This window comes from Caretta caretta, chromosome 28, assembly GCF_965140235.1.
Source record: "Caretta caretta isolate rCarCar2 chromosome 28, rCarCar1.hap1, whole genome shotgun sequence".
NCBI lineage: Eukaryota > Metazoa > Chordata > Testudines > Cheloniidae > Caretta > Caretta caretta.
The window spans coordinates 3,535,446-3,555,723 of NC_134233.1; the positions used below are offsets into that span (position 1 = coordinate 3,535,446).

The following is a 20,278-nucleotide window of genomic DNA, read 5'->3' on the forward strand; positions in this document are numbered from 1 at the left end:
AGAGGTGTCACCTCCCCCGCCCCCTCCTGGATAGGGTGACAGGCTCTCAGGTCTCCCATCCCCAGTGAAACTCCCCTGCCACATTCCCAGGTCAACACTCCCCCTCCCTGCTGCATCACATCTCTCCCTCTCTTCGAGACTGAGCTGAGCGGGGTCACTCTGACCAGTGACCTGGGGAAGTTCAGGGCCCCCTCTCCAGGACAACGCATCCGCTATCATGTTGGCACTTCCCTTCACATGGACCACGTCCATGTCGTAATCCTGCAGGAGCAGGCTCCACCTCAGGAGCTTGGCGTTGGCTCCTTTTATCTGGTGCAGCCAGGTCAGGGGAGAGTGGTCGGTGTAGACGGTGAAGTGTCGCCCGAAGAGATAGGGCTCTAGTTTCTTGAGGGCCCACACCATGGCCAGGCACTCCTTCTCAATGGCCGTGTAGTTCTGCTCCCTGGGTAGCAACTTCTTGCTCAAGTACATGATGGGGTGTCTCTCCCCCTTTTCATCCTCCTGCATTAACACCGCCCCCCAGTCCCGTGTCTGCGGCATCAGTGAACGCCATAAAGGGCTTGTCAAAGTCTGGGTTTGCCAGAAGTGGGCCACTGACCAGAGTCTCCTTCAGTGCCCGGAAAGCCTCCTGGCACTGCTCGGTCCAGACCAACTTGTCTGGCTTCCCCTTCTTGCATAGCTCAGTGATGGGGGTAGCTATGGCGCTAAAGCGGGGCACAAACCTTCGATAGTATCCTGCCAACCCAATAAAGGCTTGGACGTGCTTTTTGGTGTGGGGAGTGAGCCAGTCTCTGATCACCCCCACCTTAGCTGGTTCCGGCTTTAGGCGGCCACTCCCCACCCGATGGCCCAGGTAAGATACTTTCGCCATCCCCACCTTGCACTTCTCTGCTTTTATGGTCAGCTCAGCCTCCTGGAGTCGGTCCAGCACTTGTCTAACCTGGGACATGTGGTCCTCCCAGGTCTGGCTAAAGACACAGATTTCATCAATATACGCCATGGCAAAACTCTCCATCCCCCTCAGTAGCTGATCCACCAGATTCTCCCTAGCCAGGCCTATGAGTTCAGCAAGTCTCTCTCAGAAGATCAGGACATACTCCACCACTGACTCTCCACTGGGAGTGGCCTTCCCCTCCCATTTGTCTCTCATCAGGTCCAGGGGGGGCCCCTTACCCTCCTTCCATATAACAGTTCGAAAGGCAAAAATCCGGTAGACTCCTGGGGTACCTCCCTATACGCGAACAGCAGGTGAGGTAAGTACTTGTCCCAATCCTTTGGGTGCTGGTTCATAAAGGTTTTCAGCGTCATCTTTAGCGTCCCATTGAACCTCTCCACCAGCCCATTGGACTGGGGGTGATAAGCTGAGGCCCAGTTGTGCCGGACTCCACATTTCTCCCACAAGCACCGGAGCAGGACCAACATGAAGTTGGATCCTTGGTCTGTCAAGACTTCCTTGGGGAACCCCATTCGGCTGAAAATGGTCAGGAGCGCATCTGCCATGGTGTCTGCTTCAATGGAAGCTAAGGGCACTGCCTCGGGGTAGCGGGTGGTGAAATCTACCACCGCCAGAATGTATTTCTTCCCTAACTGGGTCATCTTGCTGAGAGGCCCCACGATGTCCATGGCCACCTTCTGGAAAGGCTCCTCTATGATGTGCAAAAGTCTCAAAGCCGCTTTCCCCTTGTCCCGGGCCTTTCCCACCCTCTGACAGGGGTCACAGGATCAGCAATACTGCCGGACGGTGGTAAAGACCCCGGGCCAGTAAAAGTTCTGTAGCAACCTCTGCTGGGTGCGCCGGATTCCCTGGTGCCCTGTGAGGGGGATGTCATGGGCCAGGTACAGTAGCTTGCGGTGATACTTCTGGGGGACCACCAGCTGCCTCCTAATCCCGCAGGACTCCACTTCCCCCTGGGGGAGCCCATTCTCGGTACAGGAACCCCTTCTCCCACAGGAACCTCTCCTGGCAACCTCTCCTCATGGTCCGTACCACACTGAGGTCGGCCAGGTCCCTGAGCTTCCGCGAGGAGGGATCTCTCTGCAACTCGGCCTGGAACTCAGCGGCTGGGGAAGGGATGGGGACCGGTTCCCTCTCACTGGCTGGGTCTGAGGCCACAGCCTCTCTGAGCCATGCCCCTCGGTGCTTCCTCCCCACTACGGTAGGGTCCTGTGCCTCTGGTGTGGTACCCTCCCCAAGGTCAGGGCGCAGTGCCCCTCGCCGGCTCTGGCTACGGGTCACCACCAGGGCGTTCTGGGGATTGCTTGGCCAGTCCTCCAGGTCCCCCCAATCAAAACCTCAGTGGGCAAATGGTGGTGCACCCCCATGTCCTTGGGACTCTCCTTGGACCCCCATTTCAGGTGTACCCTTGCCACGGGCACCTTGAATGGAGTCCCGCCCACCCCCGTCAGGGTCAGGTAGGTGTTGGGCACCAGCTGATCTGGGGCCACCACCTCGGGCCGGGCCAGCATCACCTCTGCACCCGTATCCCAGTATCCATTGACCTTCCTCCCATCCACCTCCAGGAGAACAAGGCACTCTCTCTGGAGGGACAGCCCCGCGCCCACCCTGTAAACTGAGAACCCTGAGTCCAGAGCATCCAGCCCTCCAGAGGAGCTGGCCTGGGGTACTCTTCGCTCCTGAGCAGGTGGTAAGCTGGCAGCCCCCCTTGCCTGGGCCGTCTGCCCCTCATCCAGCTGGGTCCTTGCCCAGTTAACCCTGGGTAGGTTGTATCTGTTCAGTCTGTCCCTGAGCCTGGGGCACTGGGTCCGTACATGGCCTCTCTGGCCACAGTGATAGCAGCTCAGGTCACGTTGGTCCCCTCGAGCAGGTCGGATGGTCCTGATGCCAGGCATTCCTCTTGGCAGGGGGTTCTCCATATTTCCCCGCTGGGAGGTCCCATGGTGATTCTCTCTCTGCATCGTGGGGGGCCTGTTCTTTTGGGACTCCTCCCAGCTACCCCCTGACTGACTGTTAACAAACTCGTCGGCCAGCTACCCTCCCTGCATGCTGTGGGTTCTCTAGCTTTTTGTCCACCAACCATAGCCTCAGGTCAGAAGGGCACTGTTCATACAGTTGCTCCAGTACAATTAGATCAAGCAGGTCCTACTTAGCTTGGGCCCCAGCTGTCCACTTGCGGGCATATCCCTGCATTCAGTTGACCAGTTGTAGGTATGTGACCTCAGGTGTTTTACACTGACTCCGGAAGCTTTTCCGGTACATCTCAGGGGCCAGCCCAAACTCACGGAGCAGGGCCTTTTTGAACAGTTCGTAGTCCCCTGCCTCCGCCCATCATTCGGCTGTACACCTCCATGGCTTTGGGGTCCAGTAAGGAGGTGAGAAACTGGAGCCTGTCTGCAGGGTCAACCTGTGCATCTTGCAGGCATTCTCAAAGGCCATCAGGAAGCTATCTATGTCCTCCCCCTTCTTCCGCTGGGCCAGGAAGCACTTATCAAAACTCCTTGCAGTCTTGGGACCCCCCTCACTCACCACAGCCAGCACCCCACTGCTCCTCAGCCTGGCCAGCTCCAGCTCATGCTAACGTTGCCTCATGCCTCTCCTTCTCCTCCCGCTCATGCTGACGTTGCCTCTCCTTCTCCTCCCGCTCATGCTAACGTTGCCTCTCCTGCTCATGCTAACGTCACTTTTCATGATCCTCCAGCTCCCGCATTTTCATCTCCCTCTCCCATTCCAGCCGCCTCCACTCCAGGGCTGGGGAGCTCCGCCGGGAGGATCCCCTGCTGGCTGCCGGGGTCAGGGTGCCCTCGGTATTCCCTGGGCTTCCCTCAACCCCTCTCCTAGGCGTAGGTAGGAAGGGTCTTGGGATGTCCTCGGCAGCAGTCTGACCCCTCCCAGCCCGGTCAGGCCCCAGGGCCCACGCTGCTCTGGGCAGCTTTCCACGGTTTCCAGGAAGAACCCCTAGGGGGCCAGTCCTTCTTGAGGTCACCATCTCTTTGCCAGGGTCGAGCTGCAGACTCCTCCGCCCCTGGGACCACTCGCTGCAATCCCCCGGGGGACCCTGTTACTGCAAAAGTCCTTCTCTCTGGACACACACTCCCAGGGGTTAACTGCCCCCTGAAACCGTCTCTCTCTGAATCTTCAGCATGCCTGGTCCCCATCAATCCCCCTTTGTTTTACTGTTCCCCAGTCACTTACTGCAGGAAGCGCCGTTCATGGGGTGCAGTACATCCCACCACTCCCACCAGTTGTCACAGAGTGTGGGGGAGTCCGGGGCCTGCACCTCTCTTCCTGGGATTCACTGTGACTCTCAGGCAGCCAGTAAAACAGAAGATTTATTGGACAATAGGAACACAGTCTAAAACAGAGCTTGTGGGTACAACCAGGACCCCTCAGTCAAGTCCTTCTGGGGGGCAGGGAGCTTAGACCCCAGCCCTGGGGTTCCCTGCATTCCACCACTCAGCACAAAACTGAAATCAACCCCCCCCCTCAGCAGGCTCTCTCCTGCAGCCTTTGTCCAGTTTCCCAGACAGAGGTGTTACCTCCCCCTCCTCCTCCTGGTTCAGGTTACAGGCTCTCAGGTCTCCCATCCCCAGTGAAACTCCCCTGCCACATTCCCAGGTCAACACTCCCCCCTCCCTGCTGCCACAGAAGGTGATTAGGAACAGTCAACATGGATTCACCAAGGGCAAGTCATGCCTGACCAACCTGATTGCCTTCTCCGATAAGATAACTGGCTCTGAGGATATGGGGAAAATGGTGGATGTGATAGATCTTGACTTTAGCAAAGCTTTTGAACGGTCTCCCACAGTATTCTTGCCAGCAAGTTAAAGAAGTATGGATTGGATGAATGGATTATAAGGTGGATAGAAAGCTGGCTAGATTGTTGGGCTCAAAGGGTAGTGATCAACAGCTTGATGTCTAGTTGGCAGCCGGTATCAAGTGGAGTGCCCCAGGGGTCGGTCCTGGGGCCAGTTTTGTTCAATATCTTCATTAATGATCTGGAGGATGGTGTGGATTGCACTCTCAGCAAGTTTGCAGATGATACTAAACTGGGAGGAGAGGTAGATATGCTGGAGGGTAGGGATAGGATACAGAGGACCTAGACAAATTGGAGGATTGGGCCAAAAGAAATGTGATGAGGTTCAAGAAGGACAAGGGCAGAGTCCTGCACTTAGGACGGAAGAATCCCAGGCACCGCTACAGACTGGGGACCGACTGGCTAAGCAGCAGTTCTTCAGAAAAAGACCTAGGGATTACAGTAGACGAGAAGCTGGATATGAGTCAGCAGTGTGCCCTTGTTGCCAAGAAGGCCAACGGCATAGTAGGAGCATCACCAGCAGATGGAGGGAAGTGATTATTCCCCTCTATTCGGCACTGGTGAGGCCACACCTGGAGTACTGTGTCCAGTTTTGGTTCCCCCACAACAGAAGGGATGTGGACAAATTGGAGAGAGTCCAGCGGAGGGCAATGAAAATGATCAGTGGGCTGGGGCACATGCCTCATGAGGAGAGGCTGAGGGAACTGGGCTTGTTTAGTTTGCGGAAGCAAAGAATGAGGGGGGATTTGATAGCTGCTTTCAACTACCTGAAGCGGGGTCCCAAAGAGGATGGAGCTCGGCTGTTCTCAGTGGTGGCAGGTGACAGAAAAAGGAGTAATGGTCTCAAGTTGGATATTAGGAAAAACTATTTAATGAGGAGGTGGGGGTGAAGCACTGGAATGGGTTCCCTAGGGAGGTGGTGGAATCTCCTTCCTTAGAAGTTTTTAATGCCAGGCTTGACAAAGCCCTGGCTGGGATGATTTAGTTGGGGTTGGTCCTGCTTTGAGCAGGGGGTTGGACTAGATACCTCCTGAGGTCTCTTCCGACCCTGATCTTCTAGGATTAGATTAGATTAGTTTTCAATTGGTTGGTCACTTGGGAGCCATGATTTCTATTCCTACCACTGAGCAGCTGGGTGACCCGAGGTGAGTCTCTTCCCTCTCCTGTGACTTAGTTTCCCCTCCCACCCTGTGTTTAGACCGGAGGACTTTGGGGCATGCACTGTCTCTCACTGTGGGTCGCCAGTGCCCAGCATAACATAGAGACCTAAAGGAATGGCTGGGGATGTCAGGCAGAGAGGCAGGCATGAACCCAGGGTCTGAGATAGAAGGTGACTCCTTTAGAGTGATCCTGAGTTCAGCCCATCCCCGCTGGGGTACCTGGGGTGCGGGCATTGATCCCCTTTGAGCCATCTCATGACACCCTCCCAAATCTCCACTGCACTAGTGCCCCAGGCTGCTCTCCAGGCCCTCGGGCCGGCCCCAGACTGAGTGTCCCCCACACTCATGTTTTGATGGTGCGCACCGTCCAGATGGTGGTCTTGGTCAGGCTGTACTTGACATTGGAGTTTAACTCATCCACGCTGGCCAAGTCCAGGCACCTTGGCCACCCCAGGGTGTATTCCTTCCAGCTGTTGGGAGATACACATGGGATCACCATCCCACCCCTAAGAGCGCAGGCAGGCACGGACCCCACCAGAGACCTCCTCTGCCTTTCCCAGGTGTAACTGGAGGCTTCCAAAGGGGCAAAGAGATCCCCTCCAGCTCAGCTTCCGATCACAAATAAGAGTGTCTCTAGCTTTTGTAGTTACAGAGGAACCATCCAGAATAGGCAGCCAGTGTGACCAACTCAGCACTGCTGCCTGAGTCTGCAGAGAGCCTGAGCCCATTGCTGTGATGGGGGAGCTGCCCTGAGTGTGACTGATGCAGTGATACTGCCTGAGTCTGCAGAGAGTCTAAGCCTGTTGCTGTGAGAAGGGGGAAGCTGCTCTGAGTGTGAATGATGAGTGACACTTCCTGAGTCTGCAGAGAGCCTGAGCCCATTGCTGTGAGATGTGGGGGATCTGCCCTGGGTGTAACTGATGCAGTGATACTGCCTGAGTGTGCAGAGAGCCTGAGCCCATTGCTGTGAGAACTTACCAGAATGCAACTGACACAGCAATGCTGCCAGGATACTCTGAGAGCCTGAGCCCATTGCTCTGAAGTGGGGGGGGGGGGACCTGCCCCAGGTGTGACTGATGCAGGGACTTTGCCTGAGTCTGCCAAGAGCCTGAGCCCATTGCTCCAAGAACTGCCCCTATTCCCTTCAAATGTCTTAAGAGGCTAGTTTAAATACAGTCTTGCAAACCCCAAGAGTTCATAGACCATGCACCAGCCCCCACCATCACAAGATTGGCTTCAAAATCATGAGATTTCACTAAATAACACTATGGGGTCTACTCTATGGCCCCAGGCCCTGTACGTGGGGGTCACAGTTCTCAGCTGCTCTCCCCACACACAATGTCTGGAGAGTGATGTGGCTTTTTAAACGGAAGCTGAGTTTTTCCCCATCATAACCCCAGGACTCCAGGAGCTGGGGCTTGCAGAGAAGCCCTGAGCTGCTGATGCCACAGGGTTAACTCTTCCGTTGTCTCCCCAGAGCAGGCATGGGAGACTGATGGGCACTGGGGATGGTAAGGCCTACCCAGGGCAGGGGGGGCGGGGGCAGAGGTATGGTTTTAGATGAGTCTCACCCAGCATACTCTCTTGACTGGCCTTCTGCCAGTGGCTGGATCCTGCCCACCCCTCCCAGGTGGAGACCAAAGGAAAAGACCCTGCCCTTCCAGCGTTCACTGATGGGAGGCGTGATAGCAGCCGACAAGAGGGACTGGATGTGGCACAGCCTGGCTTATCCTGACATGGGGGGTGGATAGGATTGGATCAGGGTCCCTATGAGCCTCTGGAGAGTGCTCTGGACTCCTGGGTTCTCTCCCCAGCTCTGGGAGGGGAGTGGGGTCTGGTGGTTAGAGTGGGGGGGCTGGGAGCCAGAACTCCTGGGTTCTCTCCCTGGCCCTGGGAGGGGAGTTGGGGCTGGTGGGTTAGAGCGGGGCGGAGGGGTGCTGGGAGCCAGGACTCCTGGATTCTCTCCCCAGCTCTGGGAGGGGAGTGGGGTCTAATGGTTAGAGCAGGGGGGACTGGGAGCCCAAAGGGAGAGGCAGGGGAAGGGAGTGAAAGCAGAACTGACTCTAATCATTGTCCTCCCCCGGACAGTGCTTATGGCTTCACCAGCCTGACCCGGCCCCCCTTCCCCAGCCCTGCCACCCCTGCCTGGCTCACTGGTAGGCTGCCTGCTGCCCCTTCAGCTCTTGCCGGTGCTGCAGCAGCAGTGGGCTCTGGGTGTCCTCAGCAGTGGGTTTGGCTGGAGGGCGAAGCAGTAGCCGGTGGCCTGGCCGGGCGTGAGTCACACGACAGGCCCACCCTCCTGTGTGCGCGGTGGAGGGGGAGAATGAGAAACGGCGCCTCCTGCTGCTCCCTCAGGGAACCAGGGGGTGCTCTGGGGGCTCCCTCCCCCACCACACAGCCCTGCCACAGTCTAGATTGCTTTCTCGAATGGGGGTATACAGGGCGGGGGGGAGGGTACTGAGAAGGGAGGAGAGCTGCAGATGGAGTGTCAGATGCTGACAGGACAGATGTGGACAGATGTCCATGTGGGAAACTTCATGAAGGACAGATGTTGACAGCTGTGCATGCGGCAAACCAGGCCAGGGCCGTCCCTACCAAGGATGGTACCCTGCACTGCCTGAGAACCTGCTCCCCCCCCACCCCCAACCCCCCTGTGGCAGATCTAGGCTGCACTCAAGACCTGCGGGGAGCTGTGGGGGGCCACTCAGGCCCAGAGCATCCTGGGGGATTAGCGGGGGGGGGCCTGGCACCGGCAGCAGGAAATGGAATGACCCAGCCCCAGCCCGTTCTGCTCCCCCCGTCCCAGCCGTGTCGCTCAGGGGAGGGGGATTGGGGGAAGGGGTCCGACTCCCCCCCGGCACTCACCGGCAGTGGGAAGCGGAGTGACACAGCGGGGAGCCAGCGGAGTGGAGCAGGCTGGGGTGCTCTGCTTCCCGCCACTGCCAGTGAGTGCAGGGATAGGCCTGACCCCTGCTGCTAGCGCCAGCTCCCCATCCCCCCGCTAATCCCCTGGGTCCGTCGCTGGGTGTGGGGGCTTGGGAGAAGGGGTGGAAAATGAGGGCGGGGTGGGGGTGGGAAGAGGCGAGGCAGGGGTGGATGGAGTTGTCCCGGCCCCACACCCCCATAGGAATACACAGGGGGGCCAGCTGTGGGATGGGGACGGCTGCTGGCGCTGCTGCACACAAAGCACGTGGCTGCTTAGGGCACCATGAAATTTGGGGCAATTTGGTGGTCCAAAATTTGGGGTGCCCTATGCAGCGGCATATTCTGCATATGCCTAAGGACAGCCCTGAACCAGGCCCAGGCCAGATGTGGACAGCTGTGCACACAGCAAACCTCATGAAATATAGATGTGAATAGCTGAGCATGGAGCAGATTAGCCCCAAGGTACAAGTTGATAGATGTTGCATGTGGCAGACCTTACCAAGGCCAGATGCAGACGGACATGCAGAGTGCAAACCGGTAGCGAGGCCAGATGTGCATGAATATGTTGCACCACGCTGGTCCCAGGACAGACCCTCAGGGGAACCCGCTATTTACCTCTCCCCACTGTGAAAACTGCCCATTCATTCCTACTCCAGTGTCTAGCTACTTACCAGTTACTGATCTAAGCTAGGATCCATGAACATTCATGGAAGACATGATGACATCCTGGCGATCAAGTCAAGAGGGAATTTCCCCGCCTCGGAATCACCATGTTCGGCGGGCCCTGGGGCTCGCCCCCAATCAGCTGCTGGGTGGGCGGGAGGTGCTCGGGTTATGGGGCGCAGAGAGGAGGGAGCGATGGACATGCAGGGCCTGTGATCCTTGTGTGAAGCGGGGGAATTTGCTTTGAGAACCTACCTGCCCCTTCTCGCAGCTCCACGGTGCGGTACCCCTCGATCCATTGGTAACGGGGGAAGCAGTATGTGTCCCCCTCGGGCAACATCACCTGGACACAGCTGCAGAGCCAGCTGTCCGAGGGGAAGAAGGAATAGGACTCCTTGTGCAGTCGGATCAGCACCTTGATTATCACTACAAAAGGTTTTTTTCCCCCAACTCTCCTGCTGGTAATAGCTCACCTTAAGTGATCACTCTCATTACAGTGTCTATGGTAACACCCATTGTTTCATGTTCTTTATGTATATAAATCTCCCCACTGTATTTTCCACTGAATGCATCCGATGAAGTGAACTGTAGCTCACGAAAGCTTATGCGCAAATAAATTTGTTAGTCTCTAAGGTGCCACAAGTCCTCCTTTTCTTTTTGCAAATACAGACTAACACGGCTGCTACTCTGAAACCTAAGTTTGTAAGGACATTGAAAGTGTTAAGATCAGCTTAGAAGGCATTTTGCTTTTATTTCATTTGATTAAATCTGACTTGTTATGCTTTCATAGAATAGCAGGGTTGGAAGGGACCTCAGGAGGTCATCTAGTCCAACCCCCTGCTCAAAGCAGGACCAATCCCCAATTTTTGCCCCAGATCCCTAAACGGCTTCCTCAAGGATTGAGCTCACAACCCTGGGTTTAGCAGGCCAATGCTCAAATCACTGAGCTATCCCTCCCCTGTTATTTGACTTATACTCACTTAAAATCTATCTTTGTAGTTAATAAATCTGTTTGTTTATTCTACCGGAAGCAGTGTGGTTGGTTTGAAACATGTCAGAGACGCCCCTTGGGATAACAAGCCTGGTACGTATCAATTTCTTTGTTAAATTGACAAACTCATATTAGGTTGCAGCGTCCAGAAGGCATAACTGGACACTGCAAGACAGCGGTTCCTAGGGTTGTGTCTGGGACATAGGCGGCGAGTTATATGGGCCTGGGCTACACCAATATTCAGAGCACTGGGGCCTGGATCCACCAATATTGGGAGTCAGGCCTCTCCCCTGGCCCGCCCACCACCCCTGCATTCCTCCCCTGGAGCGCCCCTGTGTGACGAAGTGGAAATGTTCTTAATGTTTTCTCTGAATACTGTGTGGGTGCCTCAGTTTCCCCTATGCCCTTCTTAAGTATCTAGGTGGTGGGATAAGGGGGTGTGATTGTGGCAGAGCCCGAGAAGGCAGGTGTGATGCTGTCTACACAGAGAATGGCCGACACCCTGTCTCCTGGCCACTTCCCTGCAAGGTGCCAGCTGAAGGGGTTAGAGAACAAAGAGATCAGGTGGCCAGAGGAGGGGCTAGAGGAGGTTTTAGTTTGGAGCTGTCTGGGGAGATGGGGGGAGGCCCAGAACCCTGGGTCTGGGCTCCCCGCCTCCCGAAGCTGGACCTGACTGAGGGGTTCTGTTTTCTGTACCTACAAGCTCGGTTTTAGACCACGTTCCTGTTGTCTAATAAACCTTGAGTTTTACTGGTTGGCTGAGAGTCCCAGGGAATCGCAGGAAGTGCGGGGTGCAGGGCCCTGACTGCCCCACACTCCTTGACACTCTGCACCCTGGGCAGTAGCTAGATGCTGTTCCCTGCCCCCTCCTGTAGCCAGGGCCACAAGCCCCCCCGCCCAAGGAAGCCCAGAGTGCCCGGAGCCTCAGGGCAGCCACGCCGCATCAACCCAGCCTGTTCTGGGGAAAAGCTGCAGCATCTCTTGATTCAGAGACACTTTTGATATGCCCCATGCTACTCCACTGCCTGGAACCTGCATGGGGCAAATCAAAAGCATCTTTGAATCAAGAGTTGCTTTTCCCCAGAGCAGCCACAGCTACTGCGGTAGTGGCTGGGGTCCCTGGGCCCTTTTAAATCACCTGGGTAATTTGCCCCCCCCATCAGCAGGCCTGGCCGATGTGGAGAGGGGGGCTCCTACCCCAGAACTCACTGCTGCTGGTGGGGAGAGGGCTGGTGGGAGTCCTCTTCTGGCCCCAGACCCAGGGCAGCCTGTCTGCACCCCAAACTCCTCATCCCCAGTCTCACCCCAGAGCCCACACCCCTAGCCAGAGCCCTCACCCCCACACCCCAACCCTCTGCCCCAGCTCTGAGCCCCCTCCTGCACCCTGAACCTCTCATCCCAGCTCCACTCTGCATCCCTCACCCCAACCCTCTGCCCTAGCCCTAAGCCCCTCCCACACCCCAAGCCCCTCAGCCCCAGCCAGAGTCCTCAAGCTGCCACACCCCAACCCTCTGCCCCAGCCCTGAGCCCCTCCCACACCTCAAACCCCTCGGCCCCAGCCAGAACTGTCACCTCCACACCACAACCCCCTTCCCCAACCCTGAGCCCCCCTCAAACCCAGAGCCACTTCCTGCACCTTAAACCCCTCATCCCTAGTCCCACCCTAGATCCTGCACCCACAGGCCAGATCCATAACCCCCCTCTCACACTCCAAGCCCTGCCCCAGCCCAGAGCCCCCTCCCACACCCTGAACCCCTCATTCCTGGCCCCACCTGCCAGCCCTCACCCACACACCCCAACCTCTGCCCCAGCCCAAGCCCCTCCTGCACCCCAAACCTCTCAGCCCCAGCCAGAGCCCTCACCCCAACCTTCTGCCCTAGCCCTGAGCCACTTCCACACCTCAGAGCCCTCATGCCCCCACCCTCCACCCCATATTGTGAAATATAGGGAAACTGTTAAACACCTACTGTTTCCAGTCCATTTTTACATTATTTCTAAAACTATATATTGGCTTACAAGGCAGGTAGAGGGGCTGGGGGGCAGGACTTAGACCCATTCTAGGCACCACCAAAAATTATACAAACCTGGTGCCCATGGTCTGGGACTGGAGATATTGACTAGTGTTATTCGCTTGCAAGTAGCTGGGAGCAGCTGACATGCTAGAGGCCGTGTGTGACCAGCCCAGGAGTGGGGGTGGGGGGGTGTTTCTCACAGCAGAGCAGGGTCAGGCTGGCTCCCAGAGTCAAGGACTGGCGTGATCTAGCAGATCACCGGTCCGGATAACACCAGAGGGGAATGTCACAGTGGCACAGCGAGCAGGGTGTGTGCGGCTTGTTACTCCAAGTGACGTTCGCACTTTAAGCACTGATATTTGTGACTTTAAGTGAGTCTTAAGTGCAGCGGCTAAGAACAGCCAGGAGGAGGTCACAGTTTTGTTATTTTCTGTCTGTTTATTTTGGGTGAGGGAAATAATCACAAGAAAGCAGAAAAATGACTCCCAGGGAGTCAGGTACCAAACTAGAGCTGGTCAGACTGGAAGTGGCAGAGAAGGAAGAGGACCACGAGTTTCAAACAAAAACAACAAGGAGTCCGGTGGCACCTTAAAGACTAGCAGAATTATTTGAGCATAAGCTTTCATGGGTAAAAACCCCACTTCTTCAGACGCATCCATGTTCTTCAGAGTTTCAGATGTGGCAGGCAGAAATGAGGCTCAAAGAAGAGAAGGCTGCACACAGAAGGGCTATGGAAGAAAAAGAGGAGCAAGAGGGAAGAAAGAGAAAGAAAGACAAAACACCAGCTGGACCTGCTAGAGAAGCAGAACCAGACCCCCCCTGACCCCAACGACTCCCATCACTCCAAAAATCCACAAACGGGAACACTTATGTCCTACGTACAGTGAAGAGGATGATCTTGCTGAATATCTGACTACCTTCGAAAGGCCGTGTGTAATACATGAAATCCCTGATGATAAGAGACTCCTACCCTGATTGCGAAATTAACTGGTAAAGCTCAAAATGTGTTCAATGGAGTGTCTGTTGAAGATGCTTTAGACTATTGTAAATTTAAAGATACAGTTTTGGGACGTTTTCAGATCATCCCTGAAATATATAGAGTTAAGTTTAGGACTCTTAAGAGGGACATTGGGATGAGTAATGGGGAATATGAGAACAAAACGAAAGGTTTGTTTGGCAAATGGGTGAGGGGTAAAGAGGTGGCAAGTTTTGAGGGAATGTTGGATCTTGTTGCTCAAGAGCATTTCCTAGGCACACGTCAGGCTGACGCGAAGCAGTGTCTATGGGACAAAGGTGTCGAGTCTGCGGAGGATTTGGCTTTTTTATCTCATGCCTTGGAACAGACTCCAGTGTCTATTGAGGGCAGGCCGCAGAAAGAGGGGTTTAAAACTGGTGGGGAGGGAGGATCCCATTTTGCCCCTGGGAAAAGAGAAGGGGGTTGGGAGCCTAAACGTTCCTCTAACCCTCATCCCAAATCTCCGGTAAAAGCAGACGAGCCCAGGAGGTGCGATCAGTGTAATTCCACTGATCCCCTGGGGAAAAAATGCCCTGGGCTAGGGGGAAGCAGACAACCAATAGCTCATGTTAGTTCTGTTGTCCTCAGCACAGAAACTCCCCAAGCAATTGAAACCGACCGTATTGGCTCTGGGAGGTTAGCCTCTGCAGAACCAGATATGGAGCATGTTACGGCTGTCCAAATTGATGGCAGGGAATACTTGGGGCAGAGGGATACAGGGGCCCAGATCTCTCTGGTTAAGCAGAGTGTGGTCCCAAAGGCCAGTACGTTGCCTGGCCAAATGGCAGAGATTGTGGGGGTGGGCGAAAGCAGATTCCTTGTACCACTAGCTAAAATCCATGTGGGGTGGGAAGGTTTGGAAAGTGTTTTGACTGAGGGGGTAATGGAACACCTTCTGCTCCTTGGTAATTATTTTTTCCATGTAGCTCAGGTTAAAGTATTTGCCTGCAGCAGGAGGGAGTGGGACCGCCGAGGGAAAGGGGAAGGTCTCAGGAACTGCTGAGAGAATGGGAGAGAGTCTCCTTGATTCTTCTGCAGCCGGGGGAAGCCACATGCTTCCAGGTGGGAGGGCGGTTGAGACCAACTCCTGCACTGCAGTGGGAGGCACCACCATATCAGGAAGGGATGGGGGTGTAATGCCTGCCAGAGGAGAGCCCAGAGAAGGAGCAGGGGATCTCAGAAACCACCAAGGTGGGTGAGGATTCCTGTGACTCTCTAACACAGGGAAGCTGGGTGTCATGGAGTCCCCGGGCAATGCTCTGGAAGGGCTCCCTACGAAGCCAGTCAGGACTCTGGGGAAGTCTCGTTTCTGTGAGCAGACTGTCTGCAGGACACACAACTCACACAGCTTCCACCTTCCTGGGTCTGACCTCGGAGCATTCAGCCTCCTCTGCCTCTCTGTGCGCTTCCCACGGCAAGGCCGCTCAGGCGGGGTCCTGGGGAAGCCAGAGGGTCCTGCCCCCCAACTCCGCAGCCAACCAGTAAAACAGAAGGTTTATTAGACGACAGGAACATGGTCTAAAACAGAGCTTGTAGGTGCAGAGAACAGGACCCCTCAGCTGGGTCCATTTTGGGGGCAGTGAGCCAGACAACCATGTCTGCACTTCACTCCACATCCCCAGCCAGCCCCAAAATTAAACTCTCTCCCGCCCCTCCTCCTCTGGGCTTTGTCCCTTCCCAGGGCCAGGAGGGCACCTGATTCCTTTGTTCTCCAACCCTTTAGCTCTCACTTTGCAGGGGGGAAGGGCCCAGGCCATCAGTGGCCAGGAAACAGGGTGTCGACCATTCTCCGAGTCCAGACCCCTGCACACACCTGCCCTCTAGGGCTCTGCAACGATCATACACCCTTATCCCACCACCTAGATACTTAAGAACTGCATAGGGGACACTGAGGCACCCCCACACTATTCAGAGGAAACATTAAGAACCGTCCCGCTTCGTCACATCGGGTGCTTCCAAGTATGGGAGGGGCTGAGACGAGCTCCTTTCCAGCAGAAGGCGACATGCCCTCAGGCGCAGGGGCAGGAGAGGTGTGGTCTGTAATTAAGGAAACTGTCCCAGTTGCTACCTGGCAGAGTATTGCAGCTGAACAAGAGATAGATCTCTTCTTACGGAGCACAGAGAAATGTGTCCTAGGAGGGGGCCCAGAGGAGGAAACGGGGGAAGGAATAGTGGGGGTACAGGAATGTCTCCTCACTAGTCACTTAGGGCAGGATGACCAGGGCACTAGGAGGATGGCTAGGTCAGCATCTGTGCACCCAGGCACTCAGCCTGTGACCTAGGGTTGGAGAGGGAACTGTGTCACTGACCTCCTGGAGGGGAGCAGTCACACCGCTGACTTCTCAGGGACAGAGAAAGGAGTGTCAGGGGGTACCCCAATCCAGTTCCCAGTTTTTCGGGATGCTATTTCTGATAAGTTTTTGGAAAATAACTGTGTCTTTACATCTAGATGCAGCTCCAACGCCTGTGACAACAGAGGAGTTGGGAGCAGGAAATTGCCAGGTGGTAGTTTGTGAGAACACAAATGGCCCAGCTGACAGAGAAGGGAGTGTTTTCCCCCAGGCTGGTGAGAGACAGGGAGCCGTTATAGGAGAGCTGCTGGGAAAAGGTGCATCTGATCAAAGGCTACACACACCTAGCCCAGAGAGCACCAATCACAGCCCTCTAGGGGGCAGGGGAGGACTCAGTGCTGGGAGAAGGAGACACAAGGTAACCCCAAAAAGGGAGCTGGATTTTTCTACTTATGTACAGTCCTGGGGTTGGGAGACTGCTCCCCAAAGGGCCAGCCAACATGCAGGATCCCCCTGAACCCTTATCTTGCCAGCTCCTGTGTGATCATTGTTGCAACCAAGGTCCTATAGTTGACCTCCTTTGTACAAGATTTGGTGCAACTAAGGTGTCTATGAAAAGGTTGTAATTTCCTGGTTATGATTATGCTGTCTGTGTGTGTCATTTTTGTATCTGAAGTTATGAATATTGGCTATGTACTTGTATCTCAATGTGTTTGATTCTAAGTAGCATCAGTGAAGCACTTGGTCAGCTTCTTGAGAAAGCATCAGAGGGTTGCCATGTTAGTCTGTATCCACAAAAACAGTGAGGAGTCCGGTGGCACCTTAAAGACTAACAGATTTATTTGGGCATAACCCACTTCTTCAGATGCATGGAGTGAAAATTACAGAAACAGGCATAAATATATGTTGGCACATGAAGAGAAGGGAGTTACCTTGCAAGTGGACAACCAATGTTGAAGGCCAATTTAGTTAGGATGGGTGTGATACACTCCCAATAATACTCCCAATACACTGCATTTGCTCCAATCCCTCAGACAGAGACAAACACCTACAAGATCTCTATCAAGCATACTTAAAACTACAATACCCACCTGGGGAAGTGAGGAACCAGACTGACAGAGTGAGACGAGTACCCAAAAGTCCAGACTGGACAGTTGGGCTACTCAATAAAATTGAAAAGTTGGGCTCAGGACAGGCCCAACAAGAAAAATAACAGAACACCACGGGCCATCACGTACAACCCCCAGCTAAAACCTCTCCATCACATTATCAAACGATCTACAACCTATCCTGGAAAATGATCCCCCACTCTCACAGGCTTTGGGAGACAGGCCAGTCCTCGCTTACAGCCAGTCCCCCAACCTGAAGCAAATACTCACCAGCAATACACACCACACCACCGAAACACTAACCCAGGAACCAAATCCTGCAACAAATCCCAGTGCCTACTCTGTCCCCATATCTACTCTAGCGACACCATCATAGGACCCAACCACACCATCAGGGGCTCATTCACCTGCACATCTACCAATGTGATATATGCCATTATGTGTCAGCAATGCCCCTCTGCCATGTACATTGGCCAAACCAGAGAGTCTCTATGTAAAAGGATAAATGACACAAATCAGACATCAGGAATACCAACATACAAAAGCCAGTAGGAGAACACTTCAATCTCCCTGGACACTCAATAACATTGAAAAGTAAGCATCCTTCAACAAAACACTTCAAAAACAGACTTCAAAGAGAAACTGCTGAGCTACAATTCATTTGCAAACTTAACACCATCACTTTGGGCTTGAATAGGGGCTGGGAGTGGCTCACTACAAAAGCAATTTTCTCTCTCTTGGTATTGACATCTCCTCATCAATTATTGTGGCCAATTTGGAGACACTCCAGAGGAGAGCAACAAGAGGTTTAGAAAACGTGATCTACAAGAAAAGGTTAAAAAATTTGACATGTTTAGTCTTGAGAAGAGATGGCTGATGAGGGACCTGACAAGAGTCTTTAAAAATGTAAAAGGCTGCCATAAAGAGATCGGGATCAATTGTTCTCCACGGCCACCGAAGGCAGGACAAGAAGGAACTGGCTTAATCTGCAGCAAGGGACATAGAGGTTAGACATGAGGAGAAACTTTCCAACTAGAAGGCCACTTGAGCTCTGGAACAAGTTCCCAAGTTAGGTTGTAGAATTGGAGGTTTCTAAGAACAGGTTGGACAGACGGCTGTCAGGGATGGTCTAAGGATACTTGGTCCTGCCTCAGTGCCAGGGGCTGGATTAGATGACCTCTTGAGATCCCTTTCAGTCCTACATTGTTATGAAGTAGGGCATGGTTATCTAAGCAGGGAGGTCATTTGTTTGCCCTTTATTAAATTCTCACTGAAAGTGCAAGACCGACAAAGCAATTAACGAGCCTGTCTCCCACACTTTGCTCTTTCAAGACAAAAGGAATGTAAACAAGCAAGTCTATCGTTCTGAGCCAACGAGCCACCCACTCTGTGGCTGGTTGCCAGACTTGTGCTGCAGCTCAGAGAAGCTGGACATAGAAAATTAGGAGGTTGGATGCACTGAAGTCAGGGCTTAGGGTTCAAGGAAAGGGTTTGGGGCTAGGATTTAGGGGTAGGGTTTAGGTTTCCTGGGTTAGCAGTTTGACTGTATGTTCAGGATTTGAGGGTCGGATTTTAAGGTCTTGTTTAGGTTTAAGGGAGAGGGTTTAGTGTTTGGAGTTAGTATTAGTGTGACAAAGTTCCTCCTCTGCCTTGATGGTTCTGTTCTTTCTGGAGGATTTGCTCACCTCAGAGGTTCACGGCAGTCCTCCGATTGGCTCCTTTTGTTAGTGGCACAAACCTGCCATTCACTTGGCTAACCTCATCACTGGCCAGGATGGGGAAAAGGAGGAGAACAATCCCCGCAGTCTCTGCTGGCCCACCTAATGGGTCAGGGGACAGGCCAGGGACCTTCCCCTCTGGTGGGACCCACAGTCCAGATCAACTCCTCTTGTATCAAATAGGGAGTTGGGGTGATGGGGGGAAGGTGGGCTCGCCCTCTACTCCGGGTTCCAGCCCAGGGCCCTGTCAATTGGAGCTGTCTACTGTCAAAGTTTGACTCAGACTCACAATTTATCAGACCACTCTGTTTTATTAGCAAAGCTGCTCTGCTAATACATTTAGAAGTGAGCCCCCCGAGTGGGGCTTGTGTCTTAATTTATACAGTTTTTTGGAGAACAAGTTACAGAGAAGTTACAGACAAAAGAAGAAAAAGATTTTAGTCACCACCCTTCGAGATCCCTGAGACCAGTCACGTATCTTCAATTACCTGCCACCCTTAACAATCTCCTTTAACAGCTTCCAGTTAACTTAACTAATTGCCCTTCACACCTTCCATTCTGATGCCTGCTTCTTAGACGTGCTGGCTCTATCTTAATTGCTTCTCCATTCAAAAGCTAACTGTCCCTACGTGTGCTCCCTCAGATACTTTGTAACATGTTTTGGCATGCCCTCTCATATACAATGTATCCAGCATGTCCCCTTATACAATGTTATACTTCCACACTACAGTGTCTCCTGTAACAGCTGTGTGACAGCTACAACTCCCTGGGTTACTTCCCCATGGCCTCCTCCCAACACCTTCTTTATCCTCACCACAGGACCTTCCTCCTGATGTCTAATAACGCTTGAACTCCTCAGTCCTCCAGCAGTACGCCTGCTCACTCTCAGCTTCTTGCGCCTCTTGCTCCCAGTTCCTCGCACGCACCTCAGTAACTGAGGTGAGGTCCTTTTTAAACCAGGTGCCCTGATTAGCCTGCCTGTCCTAATTCATCAGAGGGGTAGCCGTGTTAGTCTGGATCTGTAAAAGTGGCCACTACATGCATCTGACGAAGTGAGTATTCACCCACAAAAGCTCATGCTCCAATACCTCTGCCTGTCCTAATTGATTCTGGTAGCTTCTTGATTGACTCCAGGTGTTGTAATTAGCCTGCCTTAATTGGTTTCAGCAACTTCCTGATTGTTCTGGAACTGCCCCTGTTATTGAAACAGAAAAAAAAAAAAAAAAAAAAAACTGCCCCTGTTATTGAAACAGAAAAAAAAAAAAAAAAAAAAAACTGCCCCTGTTATTGAAACAGAAAAAAAAAAAAAAAAAAAAAAAACTGCCCCTGTTATTGAAACAGAAAAAAAAAAAAAAAAAAAAAAACTGCCCCTGTTACCTTACCCGGGGAAAAGGGACCTGCTTAACCTGGGACCCAGACCTCTCCCTTGGATCGCTCTCCTGTTGCCCTCTGGCCTGGAGGGAGAGGGCTGCTGCTGCTGGTTATACTAGGCCCTGAGCTCTGCTCCAGCTGCTCCCCCGGCTGGGTCAGACCCCACCCCCCTTCTCTGCTACCTGGTTGCTGGCTGACCGTGGGACACCCCCACCCTTGGTTGCTGCTGCTCCAACGACAGCCTTTTCGGG

At 53.8% G+C, this 20,278-nt stretch overlaps 1 long non-coding RNA gene across 1 annotated transcript in view; it reads left to right on the plus strand.

Moving 5' to 3' along the window:
• LOC142070371 (uncharacterized) overlaps window positions 1-19,852 on the plus strand; it is a 42,804-nt gene extending 22,952 nt beyond the window's left edge. Inside the window, exons 3-4 of the long non-coding RNA XR_012666326.1 lie at window positions 13,192-19,708; window positions 19,824-19,852. This is a non-coding gene — a long non-coding RNA (uncharacterized LOC142070371). The remainder of the gene's footprint in view (window positions 1-13,191; window positions 19,709-19,823) is intronic.
• The last annotated feature ends 426 nt before the right edge of the window (window positions 19,853-20,278 follow it).